This window comes from Schistocerca nitens, chromosome 11 (assembly GCF_023898315.1).
Source record: "Schistocerca nitens isolate TAMUIC-IGC-003100 chromosome 11, iqSchNite1.1, whole genome shotgun sequence".
Classification (NCBI taxonomy): domain Eukaryota; kingdom Metazoa; phylum Arthropoda; class Insecta; order Orthoptera; family Acrididae; genus Schistocerca; species Schistocerca nitens.
In genome coordinates this window covers 38,989,129-39,010,622 of record NC_064624.1, presented here as the reverse complement: position 1 = coordinate 39,010,622, position 21,494 = coordinate 38,989,129, and the positions used below count along the sequence as shown (strand labels likewise).

At 37.6% G+C, this 21,494-nt stretch overlaps 1 protein-coding gene across 2 annotated transcripts in view; it reads right to left on the bottom strand.

The window, feature by feature from the left end:
* Nucleotides 1-20,948, bottom strand: part of LOC126213180 (uncharacterized) — a 145,001-nt gene extending 124,053 nt beyond the window's left edge. The window contains exon 1 of one of the 2 annotated variants that reach the window (XM_049940807.1): nt 20,908-20,948. The gene's annotated coding sequence lies outside the window, so the exon portion shown is untranslated. The remainder of the gene's footprint in view (nt 1-20,907) is intronic. The other variant, XM_049940808.1, reaches the window with a different exon arrangement.
* Between the last annotated feature and the right edge of the window lie 546 nt (nt 20,949-21,494).

Here is a 21,494-nt window from a genome sequence, read left to right as displayed (position 1 = left end):
CCTCCAACTTCCATTTGCTTGTCTCATTAAAGCATCAAATTTGTAGATGACATTTTGAGGATGACAAAGATGTGATTCTTACAGTGGAGAAATGGCTTCAATACCAGAACAAGGAGTGGCACTGATAGGGTACACACACCCTTGTGTCTTGATGGAGGAAGGCCATAGAACAGGGCAGAAATTGTGTGGAAGTATAGGGAATGTAGAATAAACAACATTCTTTCTTTTGTATATTTATTGTTGCGTTAAATAAATAATTACTGAAGGAAAACAAATGTAGTGCCTCACTTTTTGGGTAACCCTCACATTTATTTTAATAGTTATTCCATATTATTTTTACTACTTTGTGAATGAAGCTTGTGGTCACAGCACGAATTGTTGGTAGTGAAATTTAACAGTGAAAAAGAGAGGAATGGCTGTACTGAGCTGAGAAGACACATTACATTTCAATGATCTGTCACCCTGATGCTACTCATAAACATTTACCTCAAGTCAGTTACCTTCTGGTAGTTTCTCCATGTTAAGGACCTGCTATGCACTGCCACCATGTCTTGTCATGTGACTTTGTTTCCATTTGCAGAGGATTGAGGGCTGTAAGACAGCTCTCTAGTCTTCAAGCCACAAAATAACATAACTGCCTTTTAAACAACTCTTTTGTATTTTGTTACTCTTATGTGACATTCATATACATTGAGTAAAAAAGATCTCATTAACGAGAACAACATTTTCAAATTGAATCTCATAACACCACAGAAAAGAGTGACATTGCTCCTCAGCCTTGTTAAGCTTATTCTGGGTGTTGATATTGCAGACAGTGCCTCTTCCTCTCTGCCTTCCAAAACACTGCCAAGCCACAACCCCAATAAGTAAATAACCCCTTCGTAGCAGGAGATGTTCCATATCTGTCACACTTTGATGATGTCCTAAGCCGACAATTCTTTCGTCATTTCTGCAAATATTACACAGTGGGGAGTTCTTTATATATTAACTAGCTAAATAATATTTTTAAATGAACATCTTTATCTGATCATGAGGAAGAGATTTGACACGTTTTTATGGACAAATAACATGTCTTGCTGAAGTAGGCTGGGATCTATGTTATGTTAAAAGATACCAGATGCCATGTTAATTTACATGTTCACAAAACTTAAGCATCACATTCAGTGTTTTTCATATTTATACTTTTGTAATTTGAAAATATATAAAACTTCCTGGCAGATTAAAACTGTGTGCCCGGCCGAGACTCGAACTCGGGACCTTTGCCTTTCGCGGGCAAGTGCTCTACGATCTGAGCTACCGAAGCACGAGATACTGGCAGAAGTAAAGCTGTGAGTACCGGGCGTGAGTTTAAAGCAATTCCCTCAACCACATCACAGAGGCAACTAGAGATGGATCCAACATATTGCAAACATGGGTGGAGCAACTCCGTGTGAAAAATGATGATCTGCAAAGGCACCTTAGTGAGGCATTAGTAAATGTGATGCTGGGAAACAGCACTGTGCCTGGAGCTAGCCTAACTTCCCTATTTGTGTGTTCCCATAGGTGGTTCTAAACTAGGTGTAAACGTTGACACAGTAGTACAAAATGTAATGGATACAGGGAAACTGTCCCCATCGACTGACGAAAAGTTTATAGGAGTACCAGCACGAAGTTGCAAGGAGTGGCTCACACTTATGTAGATTCAAGGAAGGGCTGAGAAATACCAAGGCATTTGACATCCTTGCAGAATGCGTTGAGGATATGTACAGAGATAAATACCGTCAGCTACTATAAGGACAATCTTTCCATCAAATATCAAAATTCTGGAGTGGCTTTCGAGTGATTTTCTGACCGAATAAGAGTTGTGTGTTGTCGTACATATGTACTAACAGAAAGTAATGAAAGGAATGAGATACCACTCAGGAAATCAGAAACTTGCTGTGCAGATTCACTCATTCGCAGGATTGACCCCACAGGTACGTGACAAGGTGAAGTACACCGAGTACACTAAGATAGGCTACACATCTCACAAAGGAGGTGCAACAATTCGTCTAATCATCCACTGGGATAAAGCCCACTTGATGTGCATTCGTTGCCAAAGTGTGCTGCACTCGTTGAAAATGACAAAAAGTTACACGGCTCCTTAGTGTTTGGCACCAGCATGTGCTTGTTTTGGAAAAATCAGACACGAGAGAGAAAACTGTCCATCTCTACAGCACTGGTCAGCTAACCAAGTAGGTCAACGAGGTGCTCGAAGGAATGTGAATACGTGAAATGTGAATGGGAGCAGTTCTGCCACTGCTCCTTGCTCCCTTCTGCAAAGCCAATCCGGTAAGAGAGATAGGAATTGCTCAAGTGGTAAACGTAAGTTTGCAAGATAAATGAACAGCAGAACTTCTACCTTCCTCATCAATACAGGCATACAAATAAATGTTTTGTTTGTTAGATATACTCACTGTCAACTGTACCCCATTCTAGCTGACTTTGCAACTTCATCTGAAGAAAAGAAACATCTTCTGTCAAACTTCTTAATGTACCGCAAGATTCCTACATATGATACCAAGCCAATAGCCTGGAAACCATATTGCATATCTTATCACTTACAGCCTGCAGTAGACAAAAATGCCTCAGATTTACTAAAAGCTGGAGTAATTAAACCTTCTTTCAGTTCCTGGTTGTCACATACAGGGTATACATAAAGTCCGGGAACACTTTCAATCATTATTTATTGCAAAAGAACTAAACATTGTACAGGTCTCATACATATTGCACTTTGAAGAGAGACTGTGAAAGTTTTTGTTTTTTACAAACATTTGATATGCAAACCATGAGAGACCCAGCACATGTCAGTATGGTAATTGATACCTTGCCATACCCATCCTAGCATGGCATAGTTGACTGTGGCAGTCGCTTCCCGTATTCTCTCCCGGACCTCTGCTGTATCACGTGGTAGAGGTGGTACAGACATCAGATCTTTAATGTGTTCCCACAGAAAAGACTCACATGGAGTGAGGTCTGGTGATCAGGTAGGCCATTTCATGAAACAGCTGTCCCCTTTTGTAGCACGGCCAATCCACCAATGCAGTAGCTCCGTGTTCACGTACCCACAAACTTCAAGATGGAAATGGGGTGGAGCCCCATTCTGCTGAAACATGTCCAAGTAGGAATACCCAGTGACAGTGCTTTCGACAAAGAAGAATGGCCTGTACAGTTTTCGACGTGACAAGGCACAAAAAATATTTACCTTTGGGGAATCACGCTCAAATTCAATGCATTTGTGTGGATGCTTTGAATCCCATATTCGACATTTATGCCTGTTCACTTTCCCATTTGTCAAACTACAACATACCTCAACTCACCATGCTTGTGACTAGCACTAACTATCGGCAAATTACCAAAATACGCTGTGGCAGTTGTAATGCTATTGTAAATATAATACTGCCATTAATCTGTATATTTTAAATTTTTTGTTCCGTAATAATTTTGAAAAATTAAGTAAATACTATAACGAGAGTAAGCTTTTGTTAAGTGTAGTTTATCTGTTAAAAATAACCTCTTTGATGTAGGTGGAATAAATGTATTAAAACATATTTTGTAAATAATTATGTAATATTTCAAGTACAACTGTAATTAATTATGTCAATTTTGTATGTATGTGCTGTCATGCAATTGTAGATGGTTCATACTTAGGGTTTTTGTAAGCAGAAGCGTAAAATGAAAATGTGTAGGGATCATAGGTAGAACGGAACTCCGTTCTGTGGTGGAATGGGAAAGGTGGTGGGGTGTGCGAGTGAGAATTGGTGCTCAAGTGACACACACAGTCGGTAGCTGCCCTGCAAGTGGTGAACATGCTCAGATATGTTCTACATGATTGGCGCAGTACAGCAATAAATTAATAGCTCAGAAATTTGCAATTTTATCGTCGCCACCAAGAGGAAGATAGAGCTATGTACATTAAGAGCCGTATCGTGCAATGTTACTACGCAGCACCGCCTCACGCCACCTTCGATATCAGTAACAGGCAAAGTACTTCACTTAGAAGTGTATCACAGTATGAACCATCCTTCTTCAATCAGTGGAATATAAGTGTTAAATTTACCTTTGTGTTTAACCATAATTTTCCAATTTCATTTACCTCAGTAGGGTCCTTACCTAAACGAATTTATTCCGAGTATTCTGATGTTTATTGAAGCTTGAATAATAGTAAATTACTGGCAATAGTATTGTTTTGGTACTAAATTCTGAAAATCATTATTAAATACTAAAGTTTGCACATATCGGTTTAAGAACCACCGCTTTGCGTGACCATGAGGATAAGTTTTCAATAGCATTTTTGAAAGTAAGATAACATAATTGTTTAACTGCAACAATCTTAACAGTATTTGTTCGTGTTGCTTCTCCATGTCAAAGAAAGCCAGACAAATATTGGTGTTAGTTAAATGTTAACAAATAAAAGTCCTAAAGAAATGAAATCTAGTCGTGTTAAATAATAGTTTTGGTAATGTGAATAATAGCTATAAGTTTAATATTTTTTTGTATCCTTGTTGAAACGTGTGTGTTTTCTTTAAATAATTACTGAAATATAGTGATAAATTCCATAAGTAACAGAAAGTGGGATTAATAGTACTTACTGCCAAATGACCCAAGTAAATGGAAATTAAATGGTTGTGTTTCAGTTACATAGTAAGTGAAAGTAGTTATTTATTGAGTGTCGAAAATTGACTTCATCTTTTTGTGTGGACACTGTGCCCGATTTAGGCTGGCGGCTGTTTTATTAAGCGAAACAGTTTATTGTTATAACAGGCTTTGTCTGATAAAAGGTTTCCAAAAGTAATTATTCTCACTGCTTTTCCCACAAACTGTATGATTCGGAGAAAAATAGTTCGATAATTTACCATTAGGTTGAACACGGTTAAAATCAGTCTCTGGGAGTCAATGGTTTGGAGTGTGCCTGTCACTACTTAATAACACAGTTGACATACCGAATCGCGGATCTTCCATCTTTACAGTGGTAGAACTTAAACGTTCTGGTACCGTATTGACGAGAACGCGAAAGAACCGTTGCACGGTACACATGAAAAAAGAACTTTCAGGGTTTCTCTTCAAAATGACATACGTATGATATCTGTACAATGTTTTGTACTTGTGCAGGGTGTATACGCGGACAAGGAAAAAAAATTCCCGGATTTTTCACGGATAAAAATACACTTTCTCCCAGGCGAAAACAAGCTTTCTCCATGTTAAGTGACAGTATATTTTCCCTTATCAATCCTTTGAATGATTATAGTTTTATACATGGGCATAGAATTTCCTGGCACAATAGAAAACGAAACTCAGGGAAAAAGACAAGATTTGGAAATACCTTTCATGTGCAGCAACATGCATGCTGTGTATTTTCGTATTACAAAAGTATACATTGGAATTCCACCAAACACCACATGTTACTTTCCAAATCATTGAAATCAAGACTGCTATGCACTTTTGTAAGCCAGTCATAGCTCATGTCACGTGATCTTGCCAGCCGATATTCAGAGCGTAGGACACGTGATGTAGTCAGCCAGCAGCAACATCACTGTTAAGTAGCACGAACACACAAACAGGGAAAGTTAATAGTTTAAATTAATATATATGGTGTTGCTACAAGAAAAGCAAAGCTGTCACATATAATATTGGTCTCTAAGGTTAATATACTGCAAGAGAAGTTAAGCTTTCGCATATAATGTTGATCTTTTTTGTGTGTGTTGCACTTTGAGATACATCACACAAATGTGCCAGTAAAATTTTCAATAATGAGATAAATGTCTGATCTTCAGGGTTCAAAATTCTTCTAAATGACTCATCATCAAAGAGTTGATTTTTAAATGAGTCAAACGCTCTTTAATTTAATAAATTCATGGCACATTCTTGAACATAGTTCAACTTACGTAGAAGGATATTTACTTTGAAAGTAATGCTTTTGAAACCACTAGTCACAATATTTTCCTGCGACCTGTCAGAAATAGGTTTGTTTCAGCAGTTGCCAGACAGCGCAAATAACAGGCGACACAGCTATCATAACATAGGAAGCCTGTATGTGCGTACATGTTAAACACTGAAAGATCATACATTATGTCATAAAAGAAACAAGACATTAGAAGATACTCCATGAGCATCGGAATTTCGTGAACCATATTAAAATGTGCACATTTAAAGTGCACACTCGTATGTCCAGATTTCCAATGAAGTAGACCTCAACTTGATATTAAGCTTTTCAGTGTGGTTTTCGCGATGTAAATTTTCTTGGAGCACCAGCATTGTATTATATCATATTTGGTTCTTAATTATGGCGTAATGCCATATGTGCTAGGGAGGGAAAAAAAACCATGCACGTGAAATGCAGCGGACAGTTGAAACTAGCCAGCACTGTGGAATTAAACATTTCGTTTCAAATACATTGACTGCCACTGCAGAAAAGGTTAATAAAAGCCAAATTTCTTTAGCAAACAGACAAAAATAACTTCATTGTTCCACAAGGCGATTAATGCTTGACTGTCAGAAAGGTAGAAATAAAATAAAATCTGAAACTAATGCCATATTTTAGCCTTCCATAATTATGTAAATGTATTTTAATTCACTTGATAGCTCCCGGCCACAGATATCCGTTTTGTTTTGATTTGACGTGAGAGTACATGAAGGGGAAACAGCAAAATCACTAAATGTAGACACGGATCATGTGGAGACTACCCACTACAACTCTACTCTGACTGCTCTGTGCATCAGCCCCAGATCTACGATATTTGCGGACCGGATCAATACTAAAAAAATCGAATTTTCAAAAATATGTTCATCTTGTAGCGCACATCTTTCTGAAAAGTCTAAAGCATAAAACATGTGTGTTCAAGGAAATGTAAGGCATATTATTTGGTCTTAAGTATGCCAAAGTGCAGTGCCATGCCTCTTGACAAATCATTCTTCTAACGCATATCACTGTATTTCGCTCTGTGGAATTGAAACGTGTATATTTTGTAATGGATGCCATCAAACTATATTCAGGACAGTGGAAATTGAAATGTCCTGTGGGGTCTCGCCTGTTCCCAGTCAACCAGTTTGACAGCCTGCCCCTTTTCAAAAAACAAAATCTCACAATTAATAGCGGATGGGATTTTTAGTAATCAGGAGAACAAGAACTCTTCAGAAAATCTGAACTCTTTATTGCCTATTGGCTAATAACTTGCTGTTTTGTGTGACATAAAATTAAATATAGGATACATAAAACCAATAAAGACAAGAGATAATCAAGAAATTATGCATTTCTTCAATCCTTAGCTCCTAGCATTTTTTTCTCTCTCTCACTACAGCTTTACATGGTGTGCTTTCCTTTCTGGAAAAGGATCTACGGTATTACCTCATCAAAGTTCGTGAAACGTTTTGCTACATGAAAAATCAAAATGTCATTATCTAATACTGAAAAAGCTGTTAACAGAAATAATACCCAAGACTGGCGTGGTTTCTTGATCTGATTACATCTATTTGGTCACTGTCTGCTAGATAAAACAAAATAGGCCTTTCTAATATGTCAGCAGTTTTGTAACACACACCAAATAAACAAGACTTTTTTGGCACCAATGGCCATTTTTATAACACTACAGAATATAATTCACGAAGTACCAATATCAAATGCCTATTAGGCCCACTACAAACAAAAAAACTTAATGTTAGGAGATAGTTTCACTTTCATTCATATGCACCAGTTTCCCAAGCATGAGACCGAAAAGTAGTATTACGAAATGTTAATATAAATTTGGGATCGTCTTATTCTCCCATAATTTGTCCCCATTTCTTCTCCTTGCTCATTCCACAAACAATCTTGTCACCACCAATTCTGTAGCTATTCGTGCCTTTGTCAAAATTTGTTCGCTGATTAACTTCACTAACCCTGCCAGAATCACAGGTTAGGTTATCCCTCAATTATTTTCCGGTTAGGCTTTTCACATTTTTGTGCAACACGTTTTCCATGTTACTTCCAGAATAGAATTTAAGTGGCTGCTAGACGAGAACTGTGCTACGGGTCCTTACTAGTGTAGCGATATGGCCAAAAATTTTCTGTCAAAATTTCATTTACTTTGATACACAGAGAAGATAATACATAATCTTTCTCACCTGTTATTCCTGACAGTTGTCTGGTAGTCTGAATCTATGGATTTCGCTAGTAATTATAACAACACTGATCATTCACAAACCCAATCAACCACATAATCAGACAGCAATTGGCATTCATCTGTTTGACTTTAGTCCGCTCAGCTCGTATAGCCCTGTCCCATCTACGGGAAGTTTATTTCTAGATGCGATGAGACATCACATACACTATGCATGCATTCAAAAATCTGCTTATGATTGTCAGAAATCAACTTAAAATGTGTTCAAAAATGTTCAAAATCCAATAGGGATGTGTTTCAAAATCATATGAATAATCTAAAAAGAAAGATGATGAGACTTACCAAACAAAAGCGCTGGCAGGTCGATAGACACACAAACAAACACAAATATACACACAAAATTCAAGCTTTCGCAACAAACTGTTGCCTCATCAGGTCGATAGACACACAAACAAACACAAATATACACACAAAATTCAAGCTTTCACAACAAACTGTTGCCTCATCAGGAAAGATGCCTCATCCCTCTTTCCTGATGAGGCAACAGTTTGTTCCGAAAGCTTGAATTTTGTGTGTATATTTGTGTTTGTTTGTGTGTCTATCGACCTGCCAGCGCTTTTGTTTGGTAAGTCTCATCATCTTTCTTTTTAGATATATTTTTTCCACGTGGAATGTTTCCCTCTGTTATATTCATATGAATAATCAATAGACAAACATGCGCTGCATGCTAGGCACTTTGTGATACAAGTTTTTTTCCTCAAGGATATGAATTTGGCGCCCCCTTTTCCCGGTAGCATCTAGCTACTTGATGCGACTGTTTTCACAGCCAACATCCACATTCCTATAGCCAGAATCAGGAGAATCTAGTACTCAAAAGCAACTCAACTGCGCATGCGCATGAGCCCGCTTGTAACTGCTAAAACGAATCTAATGTAAACAGTTGTGACTTCACGCTCATCGGAGGCAATTTGTTGTTATGAAGCATTGCATAGTCTTCCTAAAGCCTTTGACACATTTTGCATTTGGCAGACACTGGCACGAGCACTCTGTGTCGTCATTTCATATGGCGCATTTCCTTTGCAACTTAAGTAATTTTCGTTCTTTTTCTCTCGTTTATCTTTCATTGTCGAAGCATTATTCTGCAGCAGTGGGGTACAGTAATATCCTTTGTTAGAGTATCGGTTCTTACCAGTCAAAATTACAAAAAATGAACTGAAAACAATGAAAAATACCTGGAATTCTAAAAAAGAAACGGTTGTCCCGGGTCGTATACACCTTGTTTATGTACGCTCGTTACAGTGGTAGTACCCAACAAAACCAGTTACAGAGGAAAAGCTTGCAGCATTTTTTGCAAGGATTGATGATATTTTCAATCATCTTGTCAAATGCAAATTCTTCACCATGCTCCAGTTACTATCAGATTCATGTAGCTATTAAAGATGGAGAAAAAGACAGCTTTTGTTGTACCCTGTGGGCATTATGAATATCAAAGAAAGCCCTTCCCCCCCCCCCCCCCCCCTCCAAACACCCGCCTCTCCCCCTCCACAACATTTTAACATTTTGCTGATTTACTTTTAGGAGGTTTAAAGCCAACCATGTGACTATTATACCTGGATAACACAGTTGTCTTTTCAAATTCAGTGAGAGAACATGCAAAGTAACTAAAAAACATACTAACACATTTTAGTGATGCTAATCTAAATTTGAAATTCAAAAACTGTGATTTTGCACTATCATGATTGCACTATCCAGGCCATATAATTTTAGCAGATGGTTAAGACCAGAACCACAATTAAAAAATGCAGTGAATGATTTTCCAGCATCGAGGAACATTAAAGAATTGCAACTGATTTCTCAGGTTAATAAATTACTATCGCCGTTTTGTGGAGAACTATCCTGTCACCACAAAATGGCTTGCAAAATTACTAACGAAGGGAGTTGCTCCTGTTTGGACAATGGATAGCAGGAGGGCCATGTTAAAACTGAAAGACATTCTTAACAAGTACACCTGTCTTGGGTTATCGGCATTTTGCTCTACCTTTAATCTTGTTGTGTGATGCTAGCAATGTCTCGGCTGGTTGTATTTTGAGTCAGATACAAAATGGTGAAGAAAAACCAATTGGTTATGCTTCACATCAGCTGTAGCAGCTGTGCAAAATTACACCACCACACAAAATGAACTTCTGATTCTTGTTTTTGGCACCCATTACTGTCAGTGTTACCTATAGGCATGACAGTTCTCAGTAATTGCATATCGTGTTGCTTTACAGTGCCTTTTGAGTTTAAAGGATCCCAGCAGCGGACTTGTTAGATTGGCCTTAAAACTCTGTGGATATAACTACATAACCAGACTTAAGCCTGGAAAGTTAAATCAGAATCCAGGTGCCTTGAGTACAAAAATTAAGATCCTGCAAGTAGATGATGTGCTTACTGAGGAATTAAAGAAGGCACAAGAATCCCGAGACTACTGGCAAGTATATACTGCAACAAAGTCATGAGTGTATACAGACACATCGTAATGGGGAAAATGCCACAAATAAATTAGGATATTATGTTCAAAATTGTCTTTTTGCAGAGAGTGCAAGAACAAAAACCAAATGTACCTGTTCAAACTATATCTGAGGTAGCTGGACCTTTCAAAGTCTTAAATTACATCTTTCCTCACAAAGTATTTGAGGTAGGAAGTTGAACTTTTTACAGATTATTTATTGGAATATGGGCTACAACTTAACACAGGGATTTTACAAAATTTTAGTTCAGTTATTAAAGATGATTTTTTTTTCAATTGTAATGAAAATTCACAACATTTTTTTGCAATTTTTTGTTTATATATTCAAAAATATACAGTTTTTTGGAAAAAGGCTGTGTTAAATTATGCAGAAGGTACTGTGTAACATTTACTGAAAGTTTGAAACAAATATGTTTGGAAGATCCTTAGAAAACATGTAATTAGTATGAGAAAATAAAAGTTTTGGGAATCGAGCGACAAAGATTGGATTAACTTTTTAGTGCATTCCAGGTCCATAGGATGGATTATCTTCATCCTCTGCAAACTCCTCCTCCAGCTTCCTCTTGTTCCTCCTCCTGTTTACTCTTGCTTGTATCTCTAGACTCTTTACAGCCCTGTCTGCAGCCCGAAGGCGTTCCTTGTCTAAAGCAAGCATCGCTCGTACCATGTTAGAACCTATCTTCATTCCCATATTTCTAAATACCTTGCACCTTACAATGTTGCCATCATTGAAAGTCGCAACAGCATCATACACACCAAAGTGAAGTGTTTCTATTCCAACAAATACAGTCTTGGGGATTCTCGACCATATAACACTATTTACACTTTCATTGGGGTTTTGAGATTTTCCGTGAATACACTTTTTCAACAGTTCAGGTGCTGCTAAGTCTCTGAAAATAGGTTTTATCACCTCCATTATTGCATGAGGCAGACTATGCTTATGAGTGTACACTTCACCAGTTAGCAATCCTTTGTTATATTTACACCAACTGTCTTCTTCTTTGGGACACAAGCTATGTTGGGGATTTTCATCGGTTGAAGAAGTATGAAGAAAAAGAGCCCAAACAGCCTTCTTCATTTCGTCGACACTTTGTGTATATTGCCTAATAGCCATTCCATAATAGTTCTGTATTTTGTCAATTACACTGTCAGTTAACCTTCCCCTCCCATCCAACCCTTTACCATCACTGAGTTTTTGTTTTTTGTACGAAGCTTTCAGTCGCCGAAGTCTTGTTCCCATTTGCTTCTGTACGTGTCCAATACACTCAAATTTCTGCACTACAACATCATCACCATAGGGCTTCAGTCCTTGAACATGTTTGAGACTTTTAGAATCACCGTCACCAAGGTAATTAACATTTCGCACTTTATCACACGCCTCAGAACGCTGGAATATACTGGCAACACCACCCACTTCCATTCCTCCACTACTGCCACTATAGTTAGCTTTGCAATTATTTTCATGTGTACCTTTATATTTTTGTGGACATCTACAATACTTTGATATTACTGCTACATCTAAAACTTTCCCTGTATACATACTTGTGGCAGATACTACACCATGAAGAGATGTGTGTCCCCGTTTATGCCAGGTACCATCGAACGCTGCAGTCAAATCTCTGTTACCATTATTTTCCATTACTGCCTCTTCCACAGCGTTCTTCATAGATTCTATACAGACATCTTCTACTTTAGACCCTATTAATTTATTATAGGTCGTAAACTTGGTTGGGGGATTTGGAAGATTCATGATGCCACAGAAAATTGCACCTGCAGTAGCACCCTTACCAACTGAACACAAGGAATAAACAAATCTAATGTTGTGTTCGTAGATTTTGCTACCATTTTCTTCAGTTGCAGTTACTGCAACACTGTTCCAAAAGGTGGTCATGTATGAACACTTATCACATTTCAGTTGTATTTCACTAGCAAGTCCTACGTGCTTTATTATGGAGAGTTCCAGACCAACTTCACTACAATGAATACATCTTACACAGTTTGAAAAAATTCCTTTGAGAACCGACATATCAAATATTTCATTCACATCCGATTCGCCCATAAAACATTCATAGTTTTCACTCATTGAACCAAGCTTCGTCTGTGAAGTATTTTCTTTCCCACTTTGACTGCTATGGGCAGGTGTACTTGAGAGGTTAGGTTCACTCACTTGGTTATCGTCTTTATTGTTTACAGTAATAACACATACCTTTGGCTTTCCAACATTTCTCTTTTTCTTAAAAGCCTTCAGAGGATTTCTAATAACTTTACTTTTACTCATTATTATACTTCAACAAAACAGATACTCAAGAAACAGAATTAATTACGAATATTTTCGAGATAACGACAGAGTAAATAAACATGAAACAATCGACAATCACACCAGCGATATATATTGAACCATCACAGGTTAGCTACAACACATACTTTATCTCACATCACTAAAATGTACCTGATGAACACGGACGTTAATAATAACACCATTTGACAGCAGTATAACAGCGCCACAGTGGGTCACGCCCATGTAGAACACATTTCAAAAAAAAATTTAAAAATAGTTGTAGTCTTCGGAATTGAATAAATTATATATCTATTAAAAGGTAATAGTCTGCAGATTCAGAAAACGCAAAAAAGTAAAAATTGAACTTTTCATGATTTTGAGCCTTTCCAGAGCCCCTTAACAGTAAAAAGTAACATACATTTTATCTGTCGCTGACCGTTTCTCTTATCATCTTATTGTGTGACCCACTGCAGACATGGCCGCTGAGATGGTTGTGAGGGCACTGGTAAATTATTTTGCACTACAATCTAGAAGTCCAGAGGCCATTACAGCAGACTGAGGGACAAACATTATGGCCAATCTTATCATACAGTTATCTTGACTGTTTACAATAAAGAAGTTCAGAGCTACGTCATTTCATTCTAAGAGTAATGGCAGGGTTGAACACATTCATACAACAGTACCTAGAATCTTATCTTATAACATGATTAGCTTCCCCTCAGACTGGGATTGTCTATTACCATATGTGATTTCGTCATACAACACCAGAATACATGAAACCACAGTGTCGATTCCCTTTGAGGTTGTTTATCACCACAAAATCCATTCATGTTTCAAGACTTATAAGCTGTCGCCTGAAATGAATTCCAGCAAAGTGAAGTACCTGGCTAAAAGATTAACATTTATTTTGAAGAGAATTCAGCAGAACAATGCAGCTGAACATGGAGACAGCTCCATAGTTGAAAGGATGCTGATATACCCATTAGGAGATCATGGGATGTTATGACAAACTGCCATGAAATTGGGCAGAACTAAGAAATTTACATGACCCTGCACTAGACCATTATAGATACTGTATTTCACATTGCCTGTCAACGTTGAATTACAGGTCAGAAGATTATAGCTCAGTTTGATCGCTTGACCAAGTATAAAGATATATAGCATCTACTTTAGTGGATCCAGCAAACCTCAGAAATGTTTAGAACAGATTTTGGTATAATTTACATTCTGTTACCCCATCAATTTACAGTCTAGGGATTATGCTGTACCCTGTTTACATAGAAAACATCAACCCAGTCACATATGTTGTCTGATACCCATATCACCATACTTTTGATAATAAACATTGGTGCAGTATTAAGTCGAATTGTTTTTATAAATCAGGAAATATTCCATCTACCTTATTCCCTCAATCTTTGCCTTTGAGGATGGTATGTGGAGTAAAACAAATAAATAAATACCAAAAAAGTGTAGGGGGGTGTTGTGTGATGGAGGTTTTCAGAATTTGTGCTTGTTGGTTTGGAGGAGGTCATTCTGCTTTAAATAACTGTAAATATTTGTAGAGGTGTTATACCTCAACAGCATCTGAGTGTTGGTCCATAGGTTCAAGCGATTGCCACACTATATCTCTTTCTTATTTTTAAAACCAGTTTTAATATAATATTTGAGTTTCCTTTAATACCTGTAGTATTTTTAATTTTCTTACTTGCTACAAAGGCTACACTTGTATTTACTTCCACTCTTTTCATCTGTAATAAAACATACGGCCTGATTTTAATTCCATTTGGTCTAGATTTTTTCAATGCTTCTGATAACCTTTCTACATATTATTTGGTCTTAATTAACTCCTCTTGCAACTCCACTAACCTAGATCGTGATCCCAGAGTTCTGCAGTTTATTGTCACTGTTTAAGAAGTTGTAGAAACATTTGTGTTTCTAAGGCCCAAGTGATCAAATGCAGAAGTAGCTGTATATGCCCTGTGGTCTGAGGCTATTGCCCGAGTTTCCTAAGTACAATTTTATATATTCAGCATTACCCATTCTGTATAAGAGCACAACTCTTGATTCTTTAGATACTTTGGAAAGTTGAGGTGAAATTGACGTAAGATAGCACTTATACTGTGCATGCTTTTAGTGATGACATAGCATAACGCTCAAATCTTAATGACTTTTTTTCCATTTATGGACTTCTTTTTTACTTTCTGCTCTGTTGTGGTTAATATAAAATTAGTACCAGACCTAAAATTTTGACAGAGTTAAGTCTCTTCTTGGAAAGTTGTGTGTTGAAATTTCAATGCAAGCAAGAAAAAGTTTATTTTCTACCAGTTATAAATTTTCTCTAGATTATTTATTAATGTACCATAAACCTTGTTATAATGTTGTATTTTTTATGTTATCTTGTGTCCTGTCTTAATTTGTAACTTATTTTACATATTGTGTGCAGTAGTCTGTTACAATATCTTACTTATTGATAGTAGTAGTTCCTTTTACCTATTATTAATTGTATCACCTCTCCAGTCATTTGTTATTTCAAAATCACTTCTTTCTTTTATAATCCCATGTTAAGGGTTTCAGTCTTACATGCTTACAGATTTGTTTTGTTACATTACTGATTAACAGAAAATTACTTCTGAAATGTTCACTTTCGATACAGAATGATTCATATTTTGTGGACATGGTTTGAGTTACACTAAAACAGAGTAGTGTCAGAAATTTGACCCCATGTTACTTCTACAGTAATTGAAAAAAGGTAGATGAAATATCTCATGTATAAAATTTACTCTGTGAGCTATTGATTGATACTGTTTTTGGAGATAACAATATTATGTAGATCAAAATATGGAGTGACATATGTACCAGGCACATCAATGCTGCCCCTAATGCATTGTGTGCGTGCTGTGGTGCCAGTGATGAAAATGAAGTAGCGAGGCATGTCATGATTGAGAAATAGCATCTCATATGAAATGGCAGTCAATTAGATACATTGTCATGATGGTTTTTCAGTCTAGTAGGCAACCTGATAAGAAAACTATGAATAATTATGCTGGAAAAATCAAAATGGTTATTATACAGGGTGTTACAAAAAGGTATGGCCAAACTTTCAGGAAATATTCCTCACACACAAAGGAAGAAAATATGTTATGTGGACATGTGTCCGGAAATGCTTAATTTCCATGTTAGAGTTCATTTTATTACTTCTCTTCAAATCACATTAATCATGGAATGGAAACACACAGCAACAGAACATACCAGCGTGACTTCAAACACTGTGTTACAGGAAATGTTCAAAATGTCCTCCATTAGCGTGAAAGCGAGGCGACACAGAACTGTCTGATATTGCAGTCAATATTTGTTGATAATGTCCGCTCTTGGCACTTATGTGAGTCTGTATTTGGGGTTACAAAATCAAGTCTCTTTAGCAAGCAAGCTTAGATTCAAATTATTACTATCAGCTAGTTGCATTGTTCAGTGGTTGCCACTTGAGTTGCTCATTAACAGATACTAGGTGGTCAATTCACATTTCAAAATGAATTGATATCGTTGATTGGCATAGCACACGTACAATGAATTAATTAATTCCTTCGAATGACACAGGCTTCAGTTAATGCAGCATGATGTTTTGTCTGTTGAAAATTATTTCCTTTAATATTAATGTGGAATACTAGATCATCACCATCATCATCTTTATTGTTATTCTTATTGTCCAGGGATAAGCCATACTTGGTTCACTTCTTGTGATGCTCGGTTCGAGATCGTAGGACACTACAGTTTTTCCTTAACTTGGTTTTTAATAACACAGTTTTTTTTAATATGATTCACTACTATGAATGGACACACTTGTTTTTGGGCATGACGCAGTATGAAAGTGACCAACTGAGCTATATACAAAATGACAATTTCAGGGCCTACCCTCCAAATAAATTTCTTGGCCAACCACTGTCTCATCTGTCCTTAGTCCTTTAACTGTTGTTGTTGAGTACTGTCTTCATGTTCTGCCGGTCACCAGGTACTTCTGACGAGTTTAAGCACAGCTTGTGGGTTTTCCTTGAGCGCTATTGATGAGTTAACTTAAGCCATCCTGCTGCCCCCTGACCACTAATGACAAGTATAAATGTGCAACTTCACATGCAGCTGTGAACTGTTCATGAATTTAAGTGCACAGTAGAGCTCTGAACCTATTTTTTAGCAGTTTCTCACAGTTCTGGCTACTAAGTTGGTAGTAGTAGTAGTAGTAGTAGTACTACTGTGTCTACTATGATATTATTTCACTGCATCCAATTTTACTTCATCTTACTGTTCATCAAGATTAGAATAAAAATGTTTGGGATTACGGAAATGTCCGATTCCACCCGTATGCTTTGACCAATGACGTCACCAATATGGCGGACACGACCATTCACAATGTCTCCAATATGGCGCCTATGAGGTCATTATGTAAATACGATTACAAAATCCATAAATATAATCAAACTCACGGGACCAGTGCGGGAAGTTGGGGGTTCTTGGGTGGGGACAAACTGAAAAAACACACACACACACACACACACACACACACAAACACACACACACACACACACACACACAATGACAACATAAAACCAATCAAAATTTCCCCAATTCCACTACATTCACAATATTCACAGGAATCTGTCACTTCCCTTCATCTACATAGCTCAACCACAATTACCGATACCACAAAAGAAAAATTGACATCTAGAAAAATTGCAACACTGCGACTGCACATACCATCAAAAATGGGAATCGGACACTTCACTTGACCTATATAGGTCAACAGCAGCTCACAATACCAAAACACGTAGCTACGACGAGTCATTGGAATCGGACACTTCCCTTGACCTATATAACTCAAATACAACTGACAATACCAAAAAAATTGAAATAAAGTACTTCCCCTAAGATACATAAATCAACCACAAGTGCTGATAACAAAACACCAACCACCAACACATGCAGTAAACAACACTGACCCAACAACACACAAATACCCCACCAATCATCATAACATGCAAACAATACATCCAAAAAAATGGCTACTTACCACAAAAAAGTTCCAGTGCTACATACTAGGTCAGCAACCCCAATCCCCCCACCTCCGCCAAACAAACAAACAAAAACACATCCAAAACAAACCAGCCCCCCCCCCCCTCCCTCCCTCAACCTTAACCCAATTAAACGTAGAAGACATATCCATACCAAACAAAAGAAGCCACAAATTAAATTAAATGACTTACCACTCGACAAACAGCAAATGACACCACAATAACATAAACACAACACAAACTTAATTCTTAACTCACTGAAACCAATTTCTGTTCTTCTACAACAGTCATGACCGATAAATGCACACTTCAAGCAGTGATAACCAAATGAACCCAATACACCACATAATACGCGGACCATACACACACCACTTGAGGACACCTCCAACTGCAACAAGACGACAGCTACAAACACAACACACTCAAACTAAACTCCGCACTGTCATGACGTCACACACCACAACATCCTTACGTCACGGATCAAAGCCGACAGGTGGGATCGGACGCCTCTGTTGATCCAAATGTTTTTATCTTCAGCCCTTCTATTGAATATGTTGTTGTTGTTGTTCCCTTCTATTGAGGAAGAAATTATGAAGATATGAAGCATGACACTGGGGATGAATTATTCGATGTTGATACAAGCAGTAACTCGTCCACAGATTCTGACCATGACAGTCTTGAAGTCATGTACCTCAACAAGTGTAACATGTAGTCTTGTGTCTACAAGATGTAATTGATAGTCTGTCTGAGGAAGAAAGGGTGGTGACAAATTTGACTAGAAAAAAAATCATTTTAGTCCACTTAATCACGCATTTGAAGACTTGTCCTGAGGACACAGCAATCAGCCAGGGAATGATCCAAGCTCTCTGCCATTCTTCATGTTATTTTTTCAGAGAAGATACTGTACTGACTAATACACAAACAGGAGGTTTGGAGTCCCTTTATGTCTGTTTTACATGTGTGAAGTGCACAGGAGTGAAAGTACCGCATACACTGCATCAGACAGACAAAAATTATAAATGATCCTCTTCATGGTATTGAAATATTCATAAATCAATAAAGATATTTCATACACTTGGATTTACATTTCTTTGAAGATTTTATTGCACAATTGGGCATAAAACAGATCATTTTCTTTCATTTCATGAACTGATGGTTTTAAAGTTTCATTGAGGTGTATGAGTCTCAGCTTTATCTTTAATAATGATAGAAGCTGTATTTGTATCACAGCCATGACTTGAACCTTTTTTCAACTTTATTCAATTGACTGTATACATACAAATAGAGCACATTAATAAAAAATGACACATTATATTTAGTTTCAGATTTTCTTTTTAAAAATTTCTCCTTTATTACATTTTTGTTGACTATCTTTTCAGTGTTGGGAGTTCATTTTGGTTTTACATTTAGGATATTTTTCCATGTGTGTGTTTTTGTAATGCTTTCAGTCTTTTTATGAAGTTTTTGAGTTAGGTTTGTTGACTTTTTTCCTCATTTATGATTAATGGCAGCAAATAAACAGTTTTATGTTACTAGTGTAGGTCGGCTCAGAGACAGAGAGCTGTGACATCTCTCCCCCACCCCCCTGCCCGCACATCTAGTACAGAAAAGGCTGCCCCAGGTACCGCACCTCAAGGTGGCCCTCTGGAGCCAGTTGACCGTCGCCAACAAAGTTTCCAGCTGCATTTGGACTGTGGCTAACTCCTGCTGCATCCGCACAGAACAGACACAGTCCCTATCCATCTAGCTAATATGTGATTTACTATAAGAAACTTAAGGAAACCTACTGCCACACAAGGTTAACACCTACACTCTAGGTGGCAGAAAGGACACTCAACAATGAAAAACAATAAAAATTTATGGTAGAAGCTAGATCTGGTGCTTATTTTGCTGCTAGGGGCTATCAAGTGGATACTACAGAAAAAAAACAGTGACCTACAGTATACTGCTAGGGGCTATATAGTGAATGTTGTTTATAAATGTTAAACAGTAACCAGCGGTAAACTACACCTACTGGTTATCTCTCGCATTTACAGTGTAAACAAACGTTTACGTACACGCGAGAATGACCTAATAAAACTATAAAAATGGCTACATTCAATGTATCGAGTCGAAATGACACAAATAAAGGTAAATACTGAGTATTGTACACTGACAGATGCAGGTACAAAACAAAACCTTCAGCTAACAATAAGAGTTCAGAATGAAAAGCACAAATATGAGCTCTACTTTATAGGAACCCATAGGCTCACAGGACACGATCACTAATGCCCACAACAAGCTAAGGAAAATAAGCAGACGGCGAGGAGAGTATTAGCTTTCTGCTAACTAAACCGTATGTAAGAAGGGCTCAGAAGTTTTATTGTAACATTGATTTACTCAGACATTTTAGTGTAACACTAATTTACCACGTATTTTACGTCTACTTAACTGTTAACGCTTGCAGGTTGCGCCAGTCAAACGTATGCAAGTGGCGTTAGAGTTCACCGTCAGTATCACTTTTCCTAATAAAACGTATAAAAACTGCTACCTTCAATGTAACAAGCCTAAATGACACTAATAAGCGTGAATACTGAGCATCCAACACTAACTTAAACTGATTAACCCTCGTATTTATAATGTAAACAAACGTTCACGTACACGCGAAAATTGACCTAATAAAATGTATAAAAACTGCTATGTTCAATGTATTGAGTCTAAATGACACTAATAAACGTAAATACTGAGTATTGTGCACTACTTAATTGATGATCCCGCGCATTTAACAATGTAATTTAAGAATGTAAACAAACGTTTGCGTACACGCTAAGCTGTCCTTCGCTTTTCCTATTCAGACGCAAATAAAAACTGAAACCTTCAATTTATCAAGTCTATTTCACACTAATGCACGCAAATACTATAGAAAATACAGAAAAAACTATTAATTACATATCTCATAACACTCACTGAAAAAGACGTAAAATTCTGCTGTTGGCCACACGAGCGACATTTTTTTTTTTTTTTTTTCCTTTATTGTAATTTTTATCACCTTACATAAGGCGGGCTGGCAGCAGCTGAGTACGCCGCTCTTCAGCCTTGAGATTTACAATAAGTAAGAAATAGAAGGGACACAGAGAATACAATCAAAAATGGCGGGCAAAACAATGTAGACACCAAAAAACAAAAAACACGGAGCCGTTCACGCCTGATGAGAAAACATCACTGACACTAGTGGACATGGCGCACAAAACAGGGACGATGGCGATGGTACACGTGAACAGTGTCGGCGTTCCGGCGAACAAACACTAAACACAAACGAAGACACACACACGAGACACTAATGGCGATGACCTCCGGTGCGCGAATGTTCACTATGCGTGTGTGAGTCCGGGGACCTGCCAAGAGAGGAGGAGGAGGAGGAAGGGGAGTGGAAAAGCGAGAGGGGAGAGCAGAGATGCCATGGGCAGGGGAGAAAGGGGGGAGGGAGGAAGGGGGAGGGGAAGCCCGGGGGAAGAGCGATGGAGGGAGGTGACGGGGAAAAAGGAAAGAGAAGG